Source organism: Poecilia formosa, unplaced genomic scaffold, assembly GCF_000485575.1.
Source record: "Poecilia formosa unplaced genomic scaffold, Poecilia_formosa-5.1.2 Scaffold121, whole genome shotgun sequence".
Lineage (NCBI taxonomy): Eukaryota > Metazoa > Chordata > Actinopteri > Cyprinodontiformes > Poeciliidae > Poecilia > Poecilia formosa.
Window position 1 is genome coordinate 1,842,339 of NW_006800060.1, and position 18,715 is coordinate 1,861,053.

The following is an 18,715-nucleotide window of genomic DNA, read 5'->3' on the forward strand; positions in this document are numbered from 1 at the left end:
AGTAGATCCAAAAATCTGGAGAATACAACAAGTAGTAAACAAATAAATAATAATTTCATCTCTCTGGACTCTCTGGTTACTTGACTGAGCTCTAAAATGGCACGATGTGTTCTGAAAACACCATGCTGCTGCTTTAAGTGTCGCACAGAAACACAAATGTTCATATGCCATAGAACAGGCTGGTCTTATGTTGACCTGCGTTCTGATGTCATGCATCATGATCTGTGAACAGAGTATGCCCACTGTTCACTTCAGTGATGAGTGGGGAGGGTGAGTGTTTGTGTGAAAACGCAATACACAAAATGATGTATTGTTGTAATTTTGTTTCTACAAGAAAAAAAAAGAAGAAAGAAGCAGGTCATGGTTTGAGCGTCCAGCAGACGAACAGGACTGACATGGCTAGACATTCAGCTGAAAAACAAAACCACAGAACTGGACTTGTTGTCTGGCGAAGCGTGACTCTGAAACCCAGCAAACAAAAGGTCATTTTTATTACCACTCATTACAACAGCCTGAGGACAGAAAGCAGGGCGACATGTGACATCAGGCTTACAGCTACATGTATTGTGTAACATGTCACAGAAATGTTAAGCAAGGGAATGCGGATCCACGTTCCTCTAATCAGGCAGGAGAAACCGAGATACGGTTCCTCTCTGTCCAGCTTTTACTTTTCTCTACACAGCGACCTGTCTGCTGCCATTGATTGTAGCTAAGAGGAAAGTCCTTAGGGTTGGCTTCAATCGCTAAGCCAATTCCACTTGTCACTGATAGGCCTCAGGCCAATCCTCGCTGTAGAAATCTGGCTCCTTTTGTTATTAAACCCCTAAATAACGGATATTTGCTAACATGGACGGAGGCTTCCTGTGCCTTAAAATGGATTTGATTTAACTTTCAACTCCTCTTTCACTGAGAATGATTTATAGATGCTTCTTAAATAGTGTAATTTGTTTAAGCAGCATTAGCATTAGCATTATTAGCATCCACCACAGCTGTTTTTTTGTTTGTTTGTTTGTTTGTTTGTTTTTTTGCCCAAGCATTGAGCTGTCGAGTTTAGCTTAAATGCTAGCGGATGGTGGGAGCTTTTACAACTCAAACAGCAGAGTCTCATTCCCTGATTTCAAAGCAGCACACACCCACACACACCATTCCTATTACACAGATAAACACAGAGTTTATGACCTGTGGCTGCTCCTGGGGACCCCATGGTGTTTGCTTACATTAGCATTAATTGGGGGGGAGATAAATTTTAATTGTTACAAAGTCCTAAAATGAAACGCAACCATAGAAAACGCTTTTATCTCATTCATTTTTTTTAGATGTTATAGAATATGTAATAATTTCTACAGTAGTGTTCAGAAAAAGGGAAAATAAAATTACACTTATATATACACAAATACATACATACATATCTCAAGTCTTTATACATATTCAAAGAGTGAGGTGAAGAATAACTTGTGGAAAAAACCTCCTGTTGTCCGATGCGTTAGCATTTCCAACTGCTTTGTCGTCTCACAGTTGGTAAACTAAGAAGTTTTCCAACAAAATGGACAAGTTCTGTGTAAAAAACTTAGTTGACTCAAACACAAAGGAGTCATTGGAGATGATGACATGCAAAAAGTCCAAATTTGACTTGAAACAAAACAAAAAACAACAACCACAATGCTGATGCAGTAGAACCATACTTATAAGAATTGGTGTAAATCTAAGTTGGTCAGCAGACATTAGGAATCTATAAACAGTTTATTAAACTAGCACAAACTGACTTTGACCCTGGCACAAAATGAAAATAAGCATTTAGGCAAATCACTATAGATACAAATGGATATGTGTAAAATATACAAAATTAAGTTGCATGTGGAGAAACAGTAAGCATGTCCACCAACACCAGAGGCTGGAGCCAAATCCGACGGCAACAGCTGGGGCATTTTTATTTTAACTTAATTTATGTAAAGACTTTTCTGTCAGTGTTAGAATGTGACTACCAGACAGCAGAATGAAACACACTGGCAAGAAATCCAACAGATCCTTTTACAAAGATCAACAGGTCTCTCTTGGAAAAATAGATTCCTGATCTCTGTGATGAAATAAATGTTAAATAAAATAAAACTGATCACTCTACCAGCTGGTATGCAGCTGCAATAAGCACATATATAGCAACAGTAACAAGAAAACAGCTCTAATGTTTGACGCATCAGGACATAGTTAAATGGACAGATCCATGCGAGGTTCTAAATTACTGCACAAATCCAGATTCCAAACTGTCATTATTTATTAAACACGGCGAAGGCAAAATGAAAAAGCTGTGCGTCAAACACCACAGCTGAGATGATTTAATCAGGATGCCTTGTGAATGCCTCCCTGTGGAGGTTTCCCAGGCACTTCTCGCCAGTGGAGACAGAAACACCTTCTGTCCTGGAACACACTGAGCTGACTGCCACTGGGGAGAAAGATCACCTGCTTTCCTTCCTTGAACAGCAACCTGATCTCTTATTTGTGGCAGACAAATGATGGATGGGAAACGTCTTTCTGTTCCCTGTAGAAGCACATCAACAACAGCAGTTATACTCTTGTACCTTGACTTGTGTTTCTCCTGACCTGGTAGAAGCCAATCGATGTTCTGCGCTTCGCTTCGTCCACAGGGTTTGGACTCTCAGATATTAAGAAATGATGGCTTCCTGGAGGCGTGGACTGTGTTGAAGTTTGAAATTTTACCCAAAGTTTGCCTGTGACACATGTAATGCACCAGTTCGACACTTTGGAAATTACCTACACTGTAGACAACCATCCTCCACTGTGCAGAGAGAAGAGCTGATCTGAAAGAGGCGGCCGTGCATGGAAGTGTGACCAACATGGACTGAACGACTTCCTTCACTTCCTCTGCTCCCATTGCTAAAACTACAGACTGACTACAATTCTAAAACACCAGAAAATCAATTTCATCATTCAGAACTTCTTCTGTTTGCTGATAGGCCCCTGTAGAAAATCTACCAGAGGAATCCAGACGGGGCAATGAAGGGAGATGAGAATCAAACAACTGCGTAGGACGGCAATGGTCAGGGCTAGGTTTCTTATCTGTCGCTGGTTCATTTACTGTACCATTTTAAATGGGGCTGCAGATTTATTTATTCATTTGTTTTAGCAATATCACCTTCCAGAAACAATCTTATTCAAATTAGGACCTTTTTCCACGAAGCTTGTACGATCTTCCAGGTCATGGACGGTTTCTCTCCAGGTGTTCCAGATTCTTCCTGAAGTCCCAAAACATGCAGAATATGTTCCTACGTCTCTGGAGTTGCTGTTAGTTAGGATAGAGTGAATTGTTGTTAGTCCAGTGATGGACTGGTGACCTGCCTCCCTCTGTCCCTGACGACTAGAGGTGGTCACCGGACCTCCATGAACCTGCTGGGATTAAGTGTGTATAGGTGATGAATTGATGCATAGCAAGTAGTCAAGGAAACCCAGCATGGTAAACATCATTATGCAATGCTTTGACCCAAATACATTTGCTTCCTTATCGCGAACTGTCTCCAAACATGACAGGACATAAACCATATTGCTGCTACTTTGGGTGATGACACTCATAATACTGAAAGACTTCCTTTGTGCACATACTGCTAACCTGTCCTAAGGACAGCTTCCATATCTGTGGATGTTATGAGCTGCAGCCGAGTCAGTGACGCAAGATCAGCTCTTATCAGCGTCTCTCCAGATTAGATTAAGTCTTTTGTAAACAATGCAGTTGTTGTGAGGTAAAGCTGAAATTGTATTTACTTATTTATATTTTGGTTTGTTTTTATAATGCAGTAAGTCGCAGAAGTTACATTTATTCGCATCTTTTCGTTTCACAGCCACAAACTTCAATTTATTTTATTCAGATTGTCTGTGATAGATCAGTAGAAAGGTAGGTGTGTGTGTGTGTGTGTGTGTGTGTGTGTGTGTGTGTGTGTGTGTGAGATTGTGAACTGGAAGGAAAGTATGTATCATATGTCAGGTGGTGGCTTTAAAAGGACAATCCAGAAGCCTGTTCTTCATCCAGACATCATTCAGTTCAGTTCATGTCGGATCATTTCAGGTTGTTAGCCGTCCATCTTGTCTTCTGGCTGCCATAACTCTGAAACACACAGAGTCATTTCCACATCCACCTGTGTCCTTCTGGGTATTATCAAAGCAAACTGTACTTATTTGTTTACTAATTTTACTGTTTTTCTTTTGTTTTAGTTTGGATAATAAGTATTTGTAATTATGAAAAGTTGAAACAAGTGAGAGCAGCTGTGTTCCATTACAGCCGTGTGCAAAACTTTGTCAATATTCAGCTAATGTTGAAAAAAAAACACAATTCCTCAATTGTTTCCGATAAATAAGAAATAAAATTGAAATCAGTTTGCTCACATAATGAGTCAGTAAAAAACACCCCACCCCATCCTCCTCCTGCTCCTTCCTGTTGTCTTCTTCTTCTTCTTCTTCTCTGCCAGTAGTAACATCCGGTTGTTTATGAGGTGACTTGTGTGCAAAACGTGTTTCCACTGCAGTTTTGTGAAATGTACTCATGAAAAACCACCTCATGCTAGCACAACAACTTTTTGTCGAAAAACATTTTTCTTTAAATTGGTCTGTTTCCATTAAGAAAATTTATTGTTGTTATTCCAGTTTGCACAACTTTACAGTTAGTGGAAATGCAACCAACAGCATAATGCACCTACAATTATGTTTTTTTTCCCCTGCTGTTTAAATATTACTCCTTCAACTTAAACATCTATCAATAAATAATTCACAATGCAACAACAAAATTCATGATACACAGATATGCGTGAGCTCTTTTGATGCACAAACTCTCTTCTAAATGCCAGTCTAGCTACTGTTGATGAAAAGTTGGTTTGATTACTTTTTCAGGTATTTTTATTTTTTATTTTTTACTTTTTATCTAAGCTTAGTGGAACTGATTGATTCCACCAGCCACCACTGCAGACATCATGATTACTTTTAGGGTATAGCTGCACAAAATCAACTGAAAGCATATCGGCTGCGATGGAAGCCGAGCTAATCGGCCGCGGACCAGCTCCTCTGCTACCAGCCTGGTTTCTGACGCGCCTCTGTCTGCTGCTGGGAAGCCTGTAGAGTCTGGATGCAGAGCTGCTTTTTATAGTGCATGTGAAACACCTCTCTCTCTCCCACACACGGCGGGATTAGTTCCTCTCACTGTTTCTGCTGAATCCATTTCTCTCCACTCTGTTCATTGTCAGTTTTGTTAACAATCTGAGGACTTTCTCCCTTGTTTCTTATGCAAAGACTGAAAGTCAGCTTCTGCTTTCATCTTCACACAATAAATCAGCCTCAGAAATGTCAAAGCTGTTAAGTGTTGAAATGTGTGGATTCAGAACCATTTAGAAACATAAAACAGAACACAAAGGAGCTTCTAATGTGCAGGACAGCTATTATGACTGAAGTATTAAGCATTGTTAAAAACGTTTCAGAGGCATTCGTCCTTACTCTCAGGTAAATGTCCTGCAACTCAAGTGTCTCTCTTAACAACTGGATCTGGGGATAAATGTTTATCATCTGCAAAAAAACAAAAACAACAAAAAAAATGCAGTTTTAGAGCAAACCATTTCAAATTAGAGAGGATGCCAGAGATAAAATACTTTAGGAGTCCATGGTGTAGCATACAAGAACAATGAGACGATGTACCAGCCGGTGGGTAACTGTTGGAGGAATGAAAATGCTTCTGATGCATTTGTCTTGCATATCATTTCAAAATATTTACATTTAATCCATGCTAAAATGAATGTTGAAGATACGACTTCCTGTTAGAATCTAAAACGACTGACCAGTCAGTTCTGCCTCCCCAAGTTGTTGCCAGTAGGTTTATCTTAACTTCTGTTTAAGCATAAATTCTTTTTGAGTTGTGGCTTTTAGTTGTTGTTATGTGTTGTTGTTGTTGTTGTTGTTATTGTTACATTGTGAGTTTTGCATTTTGTTAAACCTTCTGGGCCACCGTAGAAATGATGTCTCTTGTGAAGACGAGCTCTTTGCCTGAAAACCCAACAGTTTCAGTCTTAAGACGCGCAGCTCTGTGGTAAAACTATGGATTTCCTCTGTTTTTGATTTTCATAAATGTTTCAGATAAACATGTTTATCAGACAAACTCAATTTATTAGAATGAAATTATCAAATTACAATCTTGATTACAAAAAAGGAAAAAAGCTCATTTATTCTGAATTTGAACTGTAAATTAGCTGTGATTAACCTCATTCTTTAGTTCAGTTTCATCAGCCAGTCCTATTTTTAAACCAAAAACTTCACAGCTGTCCTTCTGTTATCTCCTCTAAAACATTTTGAAGATCCTGGAAATTTTTAGAAACAGCAAAAACAGAAAAAAATGATAGTCTGTAATTTTTATCAATTTTCCAAAGAGAAAGAATCTGTCTCTTTCACAACACTGAACACGACCACTCCCTTCAGGTTTCCTTTATTAAGTACAGGATGAGTTGGAGGTCTCAGTGTTCACATATGATATTCAGATCTTCCATTCGTTCACTACATTGCAGAAGGTCCGTGCCTGAGTGAATCACGGTTGCGTATTCATACATCTGTGCTCTCCGGCCTACGTCTATCTGTACCGTTTCCTCTGTTCTGACTGTGCCCACTGACCCACATGAAGCCATCTGAACAAGTCTGCAGTCTTTTTCATCAGCTGGCCCCATTCTCAGTGAGTGCACACCAGAATCGTCGTGGGGTTTAACTCAGAGGGAGCCAGCATAAGCCTCTGGCGCGATGGCATATGGCTTCATGCCTGAACAAAATAAACTCAGCCTCATCTCCCCTGAGGCAGCGAGGTACTGGATCAGGTCCCTTAATTTGACCAAATTAAGGTGTTCCTAGCAAATGTGGGCTCGAGTTAATCAGGGGAGTTATAACATGCTTACAGTCAGATGTTTTACAGCCTTTGTTCAAAAAGGCATGCATGTAGGCCAACAATGGAAGCCTGAGCAGGCGGAGCTGGCAACCTAAAGCGGTCCTGCCTGCTGTGCTGCACAAACTGTCGACGTCCAGACTTCACATCTGGACTCTGGTCTTCATCTTGATGTATGAAGACATCAGATTTGTGCATTTGATATAGAACATTTTCTGCTTTCCTGAGCTCCAAGAGTCGTATAAAGGAATCTGTTTAATGCCGAGGCCTGTCAGCATGATGAGAGTTTCTGTAAACTCCTCTCTTAGTAAATATCCTCCACAGAGTGAGATGCAGTCTTATTACAATTTGTAGCCATAAGTGGAGATTTTGATAAACCTGCAGCTTTTAGATGTGTGTACGGCATGGTTATAACAGTTTTGGGTTTTTCATTATACTTCAGTTTTATTTAGTTGTGACTTTCTGTTTGTCTAATTAGTTACTTTTAGTTAGTTTTTAGAGTGTTTTGCTAGTTTTCATTTATTATGAACTGAATATTTTTTTTGTTTTAGTTTAGTTTTTATTAGTTATGGTGTGAGGTTTTCTATACTTTGGTTAATTTCTAAGTGCCGAATCCAAAAAGGTCAAAGTATGGTATTACTTATACATTTATTAGGTAATGAATACCCAACAGTAGATACCATTTTCAGGAAACGAACTGTTGAACAACCAGCTGACTCTGGAGTTTCCTCCAGTCTCTTACTGTTGCCATTTTGCAGACTAGGAGGAACATGGAGTGCCATCATTTAATGTAAAGTGCTTGTGTGGAAAAGAAAATCAGTTTCACATCAGTTTGAAAGGACAATTAATTGATTCATAAACATGAAAACAAATGATATTACATGTATCATTTCAGTAGCTTTATAAATTCATGATGTAGCTCCTGTAAGTTATAGTTTTTCTCCACTGATTACTGTTTTTACTTATTTCAGTTATTTCTCAATTTCAGTTTTGGTTATTTTGTTAGTTTTACTTAACTATAATAGCCTGGTTCCCTGGTCCAACCCCTGAATCTGGACTCTTCTGTTTACTTCTCAGTCTCTAGAAAGGTCATAAACGGCATTATGGAGAAGCAGTTTTATGATAAGAGGGACTGTTGGACAAGGGCTTCTTAAAGAGACAGAGTCCAATTTCAAGGTGTCAAACTGTGAAATCTATTTGCTTTTAAGTTATTTTTGATGTGTACCTTATTTTTTTTATAAAAACTAAAAGTGACAGTTACCTGAGTGCGTGTGTGTGTGTGTGTGTGTGTGCGTGCGTGTGCGTGTGTGTGTGTGTGTGCGCGTGTGTGTTGTGATCCCAGTGTGATACTCCTCAAAATAGAAACACAGCTGATAACTAATCCCACAAACTAGCTGCTTTACTTCAGATCAAATACCTTTTGGCCAGTTTTCACATTAATCTTTAGAGTACATTTCCAGTGAGGAGCTCTATTGATTAGCTCCTGTGAATTAAATGCAGGGGCTGACCTTCTTTTTGCTCAGGCGGTTAATACCCCTCCTAGGGATTCATTAAAACCTGGATGAGTGGACGGGGGCGTTTGACAAACAGAGATCAAAGAGGATCTTTAAAACAAAAGGGGAGTGGGAACCATAGCAACCACGAGCACAATTAAGATAAAGGTGTGTGTGTGTGTGTGTGTGTGTGTGTGTGTGTGTTCATGGATATATGCTTTGATAAAAAGCGTTGCAGTCTAAATTAGGTTGAAGAGTGCCTCAGAAATCAAAACCAGATTTTTTAGCGTCTGAAACAATCCAGATCCTTCCGCCGTATCGCACACAGAGGCCGCTTGTTGTCTGGAAGATGAATGGAGCACCGGACCGGCGTCTCCGTCTCAACTCATTCACATAAACACTGTCGGCTGCAACAAGAAACCTTCTTGGTTATGATCGTAGCAATGAAGATGAACTTGTAGATAACGGATAAACTGCAGATAAGTTAAGAGACGATCCTGAGAGACAAAAGTTTGTATATCTGACTACATAAAGTTTGATGGTGAGATCTGTTTTAAATTTAAGGGGTTTTGCTTTCTTGGGTCATTTTTTTTTTGGTAGCACTTTACTATTATTAATAATATTAACATGAATGCATGGTTCAGTGTGAGTAGGGATCATGAGGTGAGAATCTTGTTATGATCTCCGCCTTCCTTGGTTGCACTTAAAACTGTATCTGTGTTTGTTGCGGCTTTTATGTATTCTTAAACTACAGAGAAAGGAAGATCTGCTCCAACAATGACTGATGTTTAATTTCCACCCCTTCCAACGATGTATGATATGAATATTAGGGGGAAATCAGCATATATTTGCATACAATTTACAGCCCAGATAATTTTGATGCAGGGAAAGAAAACGAGAAAACAACCTGCTGTTGTAGCTGGGCGTTCAAAAACTATGGCTGGGTCTATCGATCGACATGTTGATACTGTTGATGCCAAGATTAATACTTTTGTTTAGAGTTGGTCCTCCGTGTGTTCAGCAAGTTACATAAATTCCCTCACAGAGTTCATGTCCACACAGGAGTTAAAATGCCAAACAAGAGCTTACATCTTCAATTTGAAAGCAGGATTTCATGACTTTGTAATGTTTGCACTCAGAATGTCTGATTTCTTTCAAATACAATCTGTTTAATCCACCCAGAAGTGCAGGTTAATTCTCATCTGTTCAGGCGAATAAATATTTCTGGAATTTAAAAATATACACTTAAGTAAAGAAACATAGCTCAAACCTAAACATGAATAAAGCTCAATATTAGCTAATGAAAGAAAAATAGTGATATTTAGTTTCCATGCAGACTACAGTTACAGACTCAGTTATCCTGTTAAGCAGCTGTGTGTGGTAGGAGGTAATTAGGTTATTTCTATACTGTTACATTGTTTTCTATTGTTTTTCTATGAAAAAAACTTGCATTTGCCCCAAATATGTGTCTTGTGTTTTATTATAATCTTAATCAGATAAGTCCAATCACCCAATGAGTCGATGATGATCAATTTATATTGACGATACCAGCCCTATATTTACCTGGTGCTGGATCAATACTAACATTTCCAGTGTCGCCCACCTTTAATAAATAGTGGGCAGAAGTTTCACTAACAGAATTATTAATCTACTCATCCTGGGAAATGTTCCTCATATTATCTCTGAGAAAAAAATCAGTGAAAGACAAAAAAGACAAGGTTTCCTTCCTGAAAGACTGTAAATATGATCAATTAGTGAAAGGTAAAAGACACAACCTTGAAAATGATCGACTCTTGTCTCTTTATTGATGGTTTTCTCAGCTGTAGGGGTTCCTCAGATTTTTTTTACTTGTTTTAACAACTGGGTCTTAAGGAACATTTGGATAAACCTGCAGGCTAGTACCTGTAGAACAGGCAGAGAGTGGTTCATATCTAGAGTTTAATAAGAAAGAAATTATATATATATATAAAAAAAATTGCTCTGTAAACAAGAACTCCTGATTGTGCAACATGGTGGAGATGAACTGCAGAGACTCTGTTATCGCTGCAGGCAGCGCTCACAGTCAGACAGACAGACAGCGAGGAGCCTTTCTTCATTGTTTTAAGGGAAAGTGATATGATGTAATAGTGGTCAACAAAGTTTTCAGTTTGATAAGAACACCTCTCAGCACAGGCCAATATAATGCCTCAGCCTCATCATCATCATCATCATCACCACCACCAAAGCCTTCTGGTTTTTCTACAACCAACTAAGGGACATTTTACTAAAGCCTATGTGTAGGTATGTGAACATTTGACTCAGAAGGTAAAATTCCATTGAAATGAAATTAGATTAAAATCACAAACATTTCATAACAACTGCTGATGTTATGTTACGGCTCACAGGGGCCCTGAGAATAGAATAGAAATAAAAGTAGAGCTGCAGGCGGTGAAACAGGTTCTGAGCCCCAACCAGCAAGGAAAGAATAATAATAGAGAAAACATTTTTAAAAACCAAACACCAAACCAAAAAATAATAAAAATAACAAAACCGTGCAAACTATGTCAAGTTTATATGAAATACATATTATTATCATTATTTTCCTGAATTAGGAATAACAGAAGCATTTAGTACAAAACATTTCTTTTAATCTTTGGAGATCCTCAGGCTCTTAGTCCTTATTGTCCTTCCTTTCTGACCCTGTCAGTGTAACGGTGGGTCAGATTTAGGGAGGCGTCCAGATTATTTGCTACTGGCACGGCATGGTCTTGTTAAATTCCTTCCTATACTTACATATTTTAAAATGCACAAAAATAATCTATAACAATCGCAAACATAACGGTGGTTTAGTTAGTGTGTACAGTCATCTTCTTTTGCATTAACGTGATTTCTGTCCGATACTATTTTTGTTTTATAGGATTTCCAAACTTAGAATTAGTTTTGTGTTGTTTGGTTTGTCTCAATATTGTTGACAACTTTGGTAAAAGTTAGCCCATCAAATATTAAATTCTTAATTAAGAAATATTCACGTCATGAAGTCAAATCCCATTTTGTGTGTCTGGAAAAACCAGGTTAAAGAACAAAAATGTGCATTTAATGGATACCCAGTCCCCAACAGTGGTGTATTTTCATAACCAATGCATAATACCACTCACAAACTCTTACATAAGTTCTAGTGGTTATTTAAAGTACCATAACCAGTAGAACTTATGCCTTAAACTCAGACTGCTCCATTGAGTAAGTTTCTGACGGCGTATTGTGACCATCGTAAATAGAAGAAATTTTGAGATTGATCTCAAAATTTTCTAGAAAAAAAAAATTATGAAATGTATGAGACTCGATTCAAAAAAATTTTGACTTTTAGAAATTTTGACTTTGAAAATGTTCGCACTCTGAATGGCTTGGCCTCTGCGTATCTCCAGGAGTTTCTTCATAACCGTTCCATTTGTAGGACACTTCGGTCAAATAACACACTGCTCCTGACTGAAAAACAGAGGAGGCCGGCCATGTGTTGTCACTGCTCCTGATTGGTGGAATAACTTGTGTTTTTCACAATAAGTTTAACAGACAAGTTTTTGTCTGTGGTTTTAAGAATACAGTACAGTGCATTGGTGCAGTTCATAGCTGTTTTTAAAGTGCTTTATAATTAAATTCACATTGACGAGTTGTAAATTTTAGACATTTGAAACTCTAAACTTTCCATGTTTTTCCTAGAAAACTTCTGAAATGAATCTCAAGATTAATTATGTTTTTTTTTTCTAGAAAATGTTTGAATGATGGAGTTCAGAAATGTCCTTGATTTTGTTTGAAAAACTTCAGAGATTTTTGGCAAAAATGAATCCTTCCTTCCATTTATTTTTCTGCTCAGAATGACCCTGATATGCCGTTGTACATTTCTCAGTAATAGGGACAGTGTCCGTTTTGAGGCATTTTAAAGATTATAGATTGTGAAAAAGACACAATCTACATTCAGCAGTAAACTATTTCTGTCACACCAGATACATATTGTAAAGAAGAAGAAGAAGGAAGTCATTTGTTTTTCTTCCCAAGTAAATTAGTTCCGAGATAATGAAGGCAGGGTTATTATCATGTGCTCAGTTATTCTTTGCTAATGCATTTAAAGTTACATGGAATGGATTTCAATGAATGCAAACAGAGCCAGTAACACTCCATGATGTAACAACCTGAGATGAATACATACATGTCTGCAGTCCAGACATGAGACTGTACTGTGGTTGGAGTAACAGCAGGACATCCATGTTTGTTTTGGTCCGCGCTCTGTCCCGCCCCCATCATGTCTGTTCAGTGTGACAAAATTCAGTATGAACTGAATGATGTCCACACATAAAAAAAAAAAAAAAATCAAATTTCAGCAAAAAATTGATCATCAAGGCCTGCTGTGTGAACTTTAGCGGTAGCACTGTAGTAGCTAAAGTGTTCCAGCATGTCAGCATTTTCTCATGTCGCCTTCTGCATTTAGAGACATTCGTCCAACATGTGCGACAAAAGCAAAGTGTTTTGTGTGACGATAATATCCTGATGTCGATAGTAACTGATTCATCCCCACACGTCTCTGTGGGGTTTATTTTTGCGATAATGAGCAGACACACACTCTCACACACTAATTCACAATCCCAAGTTGATTTGAAAATCATGGACACCCCAGGACTCCGGTCCCGGTACCGGCAGACGGAGCGGAAAAGGCGAGGAGGATGAAAAGCGAGTTGTAAACATAACAGCAGAGCAACAACCAGTCAGGCTGACTGTGATTGTGGAGCAAACTGTGGGAGACAGGATATTGATTTGTAGCTTTCCTGCTGCTTTCTGCCTCATTAGCCAATGACACGCACACACACACACACACACACACACACACACACACACACACACACACACACAACTGTGTTTGATGAAGTGTCTCATGAAGATCTGTCGCAGCCGTCCGTACGAGGCACTCTGCAGCATGCGCCATGTGTGTCTCACACAGGCGGCGAAGTGAGGATGTTTCTCTTTCATCATGTGATTTCTAGACTATTTCTAAATCTGTTTATTGCAATGCTTTAAACTATCCTGGTTTCCATTCGTAGGTTTGGTCACTTTACTGAAGTTATTCTCATCGGTTCTGTCTTCCAGAGTCTGCCTTTCTACACCATGAACAAGATGAAGAACTTTAAAAGACGGTTCTCGTTGTCAGTCCCACGCACTGAGACCATCGAGGAGAACGAGTTCACTGAACAGATCAACCAGCTCAACATAAGGCACACCCAGGGTAAGAACTGCAGCCCTCGCAAAGGTTTCTCATCATCATTATGTTCTAATCTCTTTATTTTTGCTACTATCTTAAAGATGTTCCACAAAAGAGCTGGAAAATTGCCTTCATTCTGAAAAGCTTTAAACAAAAAGTGTTTTACTTTATAACAGAAAGTTTTTTTCTGCATTTTTGCCACTAAAGTTCAAAATACACCAAGTTAATCATCCTGTGTGTGATTCCTCCCAGTTTTTTCATGGTTCTGGTCCAGAACAAGAACAAGTATCACACAGGAACAAATAACACTTCATTTAAAATTGATCTGTGTTTATGGTACTATATTATAATGACCCTGTTCAGACCTGGAATTACCTGCTTTACATCCAAATGAACAAGTAACCCAGAGACAAAGCGGCCTGTCGGCACAACAATCGCCAGGCCTGCTGAAGAGCTCAGGTACATTCATTCACTACAACCATATTATTTTTCTGTATCCTGTAGACCAGTAGCTGCGTTTCAGTCAACCATAAAATTGCGCAACTTGAAATTACAGAAATAAATTCACTTAATGGAATCATGCTAATTTATAAAAGGCTTTGCTCCATTCTTTTTACAAGGGCTTATGAGTCTTGAGCACCACTGTAAATCTTGTTGTTGAAATAAGGCTTATTGTTGTCATAATAATGTGAAAAGAGACTTAAACAGATTTCATTTTTGTTTCCTGATTTCCTTTTTCATGTAACAAATGAGTAGAACACTTCAAAAAAAAAAAAAAAAGAAAAACTAAATCTTACAGAGTGTTTTTGGTCCTAGTTTTAGTGCAAGTATATTAGAACACTTGAAATAAGACAAAATTAACTAACAAATAACATTTCAGAAATATATAGAAGCTTGTTTTAAGTAAATAATTCCTTAATATTGATTAAAAAAAAATATTAGTCCTATTGGCAGATTATTTAACATGTAACAAGATATTTTCCCCATGTTATAAGTGAAAGAATCTGCTAATGCAGCTAGTACTTTATTGTCAATATCAAGGAATTACTGACTTAAACCAAGTGCCTATATCTTACTGAAAAGTTACTTGTATGTTAGTTTTGTCTCATTTTCAGCGTACTAATTTATTTGCACTAGAAACTAGACCAAAGATTCTGCATAAGATTTTATGTTTTTGCTGAGGGTATTTATAAGATCGACTAAGTTCTTCACTATCAATCTCTAATTAGCTTTTAATTATTATTTTGAATGAGGTTGTTGAGTCAGATCGTGTTTCGGCTCATTAGAAGTTGAATAATTTTGCAGATCCAGACTCTTCTATTTACCAGCACCATTTACTGGGTCTGTCAGTCAGCGACTTGTGACTGTTAATGAGAGTGCAAACTGGATTACTTAACTGGGTGTTTAACTGCCAGTCATTTCTATTTTCTGGGTCAGAACCTCTCAGAGACAGTTGAGTTTCCACACTGTGACCGGTGCCACCAGTACAGCACAGCAGATCCACAGGTTTTGATTGGAAATCAGATAGATCCTGGAGTAAGTAATAGATAATGCAAAAACAAATTAAACCAATTACTAGATGGTTTAGTCTTTGTTGCTAGATGGTGTGACTGCAATGACACCAAAGTATGAAGTTACAACACTGCATATGGTTGGCCTGTCCTCCACCTGCGGATGATTGTTATGCTGCTGCTGGTTCTTAATGATTGCAGGTTTTAGGTTTTCTGACTCATCCATGCAATGATATTTGCAATATCAAAACACTTGTAATATTACAATCTATCTCTTATTATAGAAACATAAAATAAAGAAAACAGCTAAAGGACATCTTAACCATGTTCAGTAGAATCAAACGGGGAGCAGAAAATATAAAATTCTTTAATCAATGCGGTTCTACTGCCACCTGCAGAAATACGCTGCTTGGTCAGAAACAACCAGTTGTACATGCTCAGGATTGCCAATTTGCTGCGTTTGTGCTCGTGGAAACAACCTAGCGTCAGTGGCCATGCTTACTATTCTGCAAATTGGAAATTCTTGCCTGGTTCGGCTGAGGGGGAGGAGCTACTTTAACCTGAGATTGAGTGGTGGAAAACCTGCCTATTCACTGACTTTTTTTTTCTTTTTTTTCTTTTTTTTACCAAAAATTTAAAAGAAAATGCAGCTTGGAACCTAAAATACCTACCTACAATGCTAGTTACATGCTATTGGTTGGCACTTGCAAAACAGCCAATCCAGAAGCAACATTGATTTTACTTGCTGTTGATTGGTTGGACTCCCAAGCGTGGAGATAAGAAAGTCTGTAGATTTTATCTTCTATGGCAGAGCTAAGATGGTTTCCAGTGTGCATTGTAAAGCACATTAAGGTATATTTGGCATTGGAAATATCAAAATAGGCAGATATAAGCATCTTTAGAAGGGGACTCAAGTATTTGCAGATTATAGGTGTGGCCCCTAACTTCTGCAAATACTAACGGCCTGTTGTACAGGGATTAGCTTGTGTTTTTAAAGGGGCAATATTAAGTATTTCCCATGCACATAGTGCCATTTTGTAGCACAATCAAGTAATTATGTTACCATTAGTTGTTGAAAAAGTGCTGTACATTGACTTTGAAGTCTAATGCCTTGAGATTGGGCCTCTGTCTCTTTAAAAACTTCTGCTCTTTCTGAAACTCCGCCTTCAGGAAGTCGTCACAACATGGTTCACCCTTTAACAACCAGCACTGTACTGAGAAGTAGCTTTTATAATGAGCCCAGCTGATGCGGAATTACACCGGGTGTTTGCTAATTGCAGCTGGCTAGTCTGAAGGAGCTGAATTGCGGCACTACGGGTGAGGGTTGCTTTGTGAAGTGGAAGTTCAAAAGCTTGGAAACTGCAGTTCTGAGCAGGAGCTGCGTCTTGAGGGCAGGGCTAGGTCCAACCAGGCGTTTTGCACAGCTGAATGGGTTGCCATGGAGATTCAAGGATTTCTCAAACATGCATGAGGGAGATCAGGCAAGACTCCAGGTATGTTTTTCAGCAGGAAATTATATTATAGCATGAGGTAAAGCTCAAAAAAGTGAATTTTATGTAATTCTGTCCCTTTAAATGATTGTGTTGACTGTGATCAATTAAAACTGCTTCAAATATATCTGAAGTCTTCATAGGTATTTTTCCCTCAGTCTAATCTTGCTTTTCTCCTCTCACTGTAAGAGCAATTTCAGCTGAACAGGCTCAGACATCATGTTGTGCACCATAATGGATTGTCCTTTTCATAACCAGGTGTCCAGCAGACATCCGTCCATCTCTCCCGACTGGGCTCACATTAGCCTCACCTTTAGCCGCCCTAATTAGCATCCGAAGGATCAAAGGAGCGCTGGAGCTGTGAAATTCAAATGACCAGAAAACAGGTTGTCATTTCATCCTCTCAGACTATTTAGACTGATAATCAACACAACACACAGCCAGGCTGCACCAGAGCACCTCTGAGCTTCTTCTGAAATGTCTTGTTAGATTCATTCAGACATTTCTCAGATCTCAAAGCCTTCCTGGGCTTCAGTTCTTCTTCTTCTTGACTTGTTTTCTTTTACTGGACCTTGTTAGGCTTTGTAATTACAAAGTGTGTGTGTGTGTTTGTGTGATCAGGGTTAAGCACATCACAGGCTGAGCAGGAGCTGTGTGTGTCTGGGTGCCTCGACATTGGGAAGGTGGCTTTAGTAACACCTAATAAAGCGTCCTGGTCTTTGTTTGCCGGTGTCCCTATGGAAACAGGGATTGCGCGGTGCACTCAAAGGGGGCTCCAACATGTCCACCATGCATGGTGCTGCTGTTAATGCTGCCATTGAAAAAAAAAAAAAAACTTTCCAGTGTGAAGCATTTAGAAGCCAGCCAGGTACCAAACACTGACCGCTGTCCAAGGCACAACGTTGAACATGGCGGATCAAAGTCCTTTTCACCACACTGGGGGGTCACAGCATTCTCACAGTGCAGCTGAACAACACTGAGCTCCACTGGAATTTTCTTCATCGTGACCCGGCTGCCTCATGTCTAGTGTGTGAAATGGATAGTCACAGACTTTTGTTGAAAGCCGATTTAAGCTTATTATCTGCTTTTGTACATCAAACACAGTTTAGCTAAAGGGTAAATAGTGATATCAATGCTCCAGGTCAAACTGAAGAATGGCTCCGTTTAGCTGGAAAAGGCCCACATAGTGACATCATGATGTCTTATTGGGATTTTATGGAACAGACTAACAAAAAGTAGTGTTTAGCCATGAAAAGGAAGGAAAATAGTAAGATCTTTTTTTTCCTTTTTTAAAAATAAATTCTGATAACTTTAAAGCTGATTTTAACTTTTATTTTTTAAAAGAATGTTTTTTTTTACATTTGTTAAAATTATAGATATGTTGTAACAGTATAAAACAAATAATTTGTGAAAAAATTTCAAGATTTTTCTTTTCAATTTTATGCACTAAGCTTAAGCTGTAATTGAAGGGAATATTGGCTCAGGAGGGAAAAACACAAATGCATCCCAACATTTTGCAGACTTTCGTGAGTAAAATAATTTTGAACATGAATCCTTTTGCTTCCAATTTTCAATTGCACAGTAATTTGCGTTGCCTTATCGCAACAAATCCACATAGAGACCGCTGTTTCTTCATGATTAAAGTCAGGAAGAAGAACAGAAGTTCATAGAAAACCTGCTTTAAACACAAGCGCCTTATAAAACCTGATGATGGTGATGAAAAGCTTTTTCCTCTATTTGTTTTCTAGCATCATGTTTGCGAGCACAATCCGTGTAAACACACAGAGCAATATTGAGGTTGGTGAATGTGATGAATGTCCAGATACAGAGCAATGAGGTTTTGATCTAATTATCATGCCAGGCTGGATCACAGAGTTTTTCAACACATGGCTGCCGGGGTCCGACACACAGCATCTGAAGCTGGTTTAATGATTCACATGGACCAGAGGAGGTTAGCCTGCCCTTCAACTTCTGCAACGAGGGAAGCAAGAAACTAAATAAATAAGCGAAGGTTCTCTACATGAAGGATAAAAGTGTGTGGACTAATGAGGGTAGAAATAGCCATTAGCTTGCTTAGATTTTTTTTT

At 38.6% G+C, this 18,715-nt stretch overlaps 1 long non-coding RNA gene across 1 annotated transcript in view; it reads left to right on the forward strand.

Moving 5' to 3' along the window:
- LOC107837177 (uncharacterized) overlaps nt 1–14,392 on the forward strand; it is a 21,111-nt gene extending 6,719 nt beyond the window's left edge. Inside the window, exon 2 of the long non-coding RNA XR_001663179.1 lies at nt 13,516–14,392. This is a non-coding gene — a long non-coding RNA (uncharacterized LOC107837177). The remainder of the gene's footprint in view (nt 1–13,515) is intronic.
- Nucleotides 14,393–18,715: the final 4,323 nt, after the last annotated feature.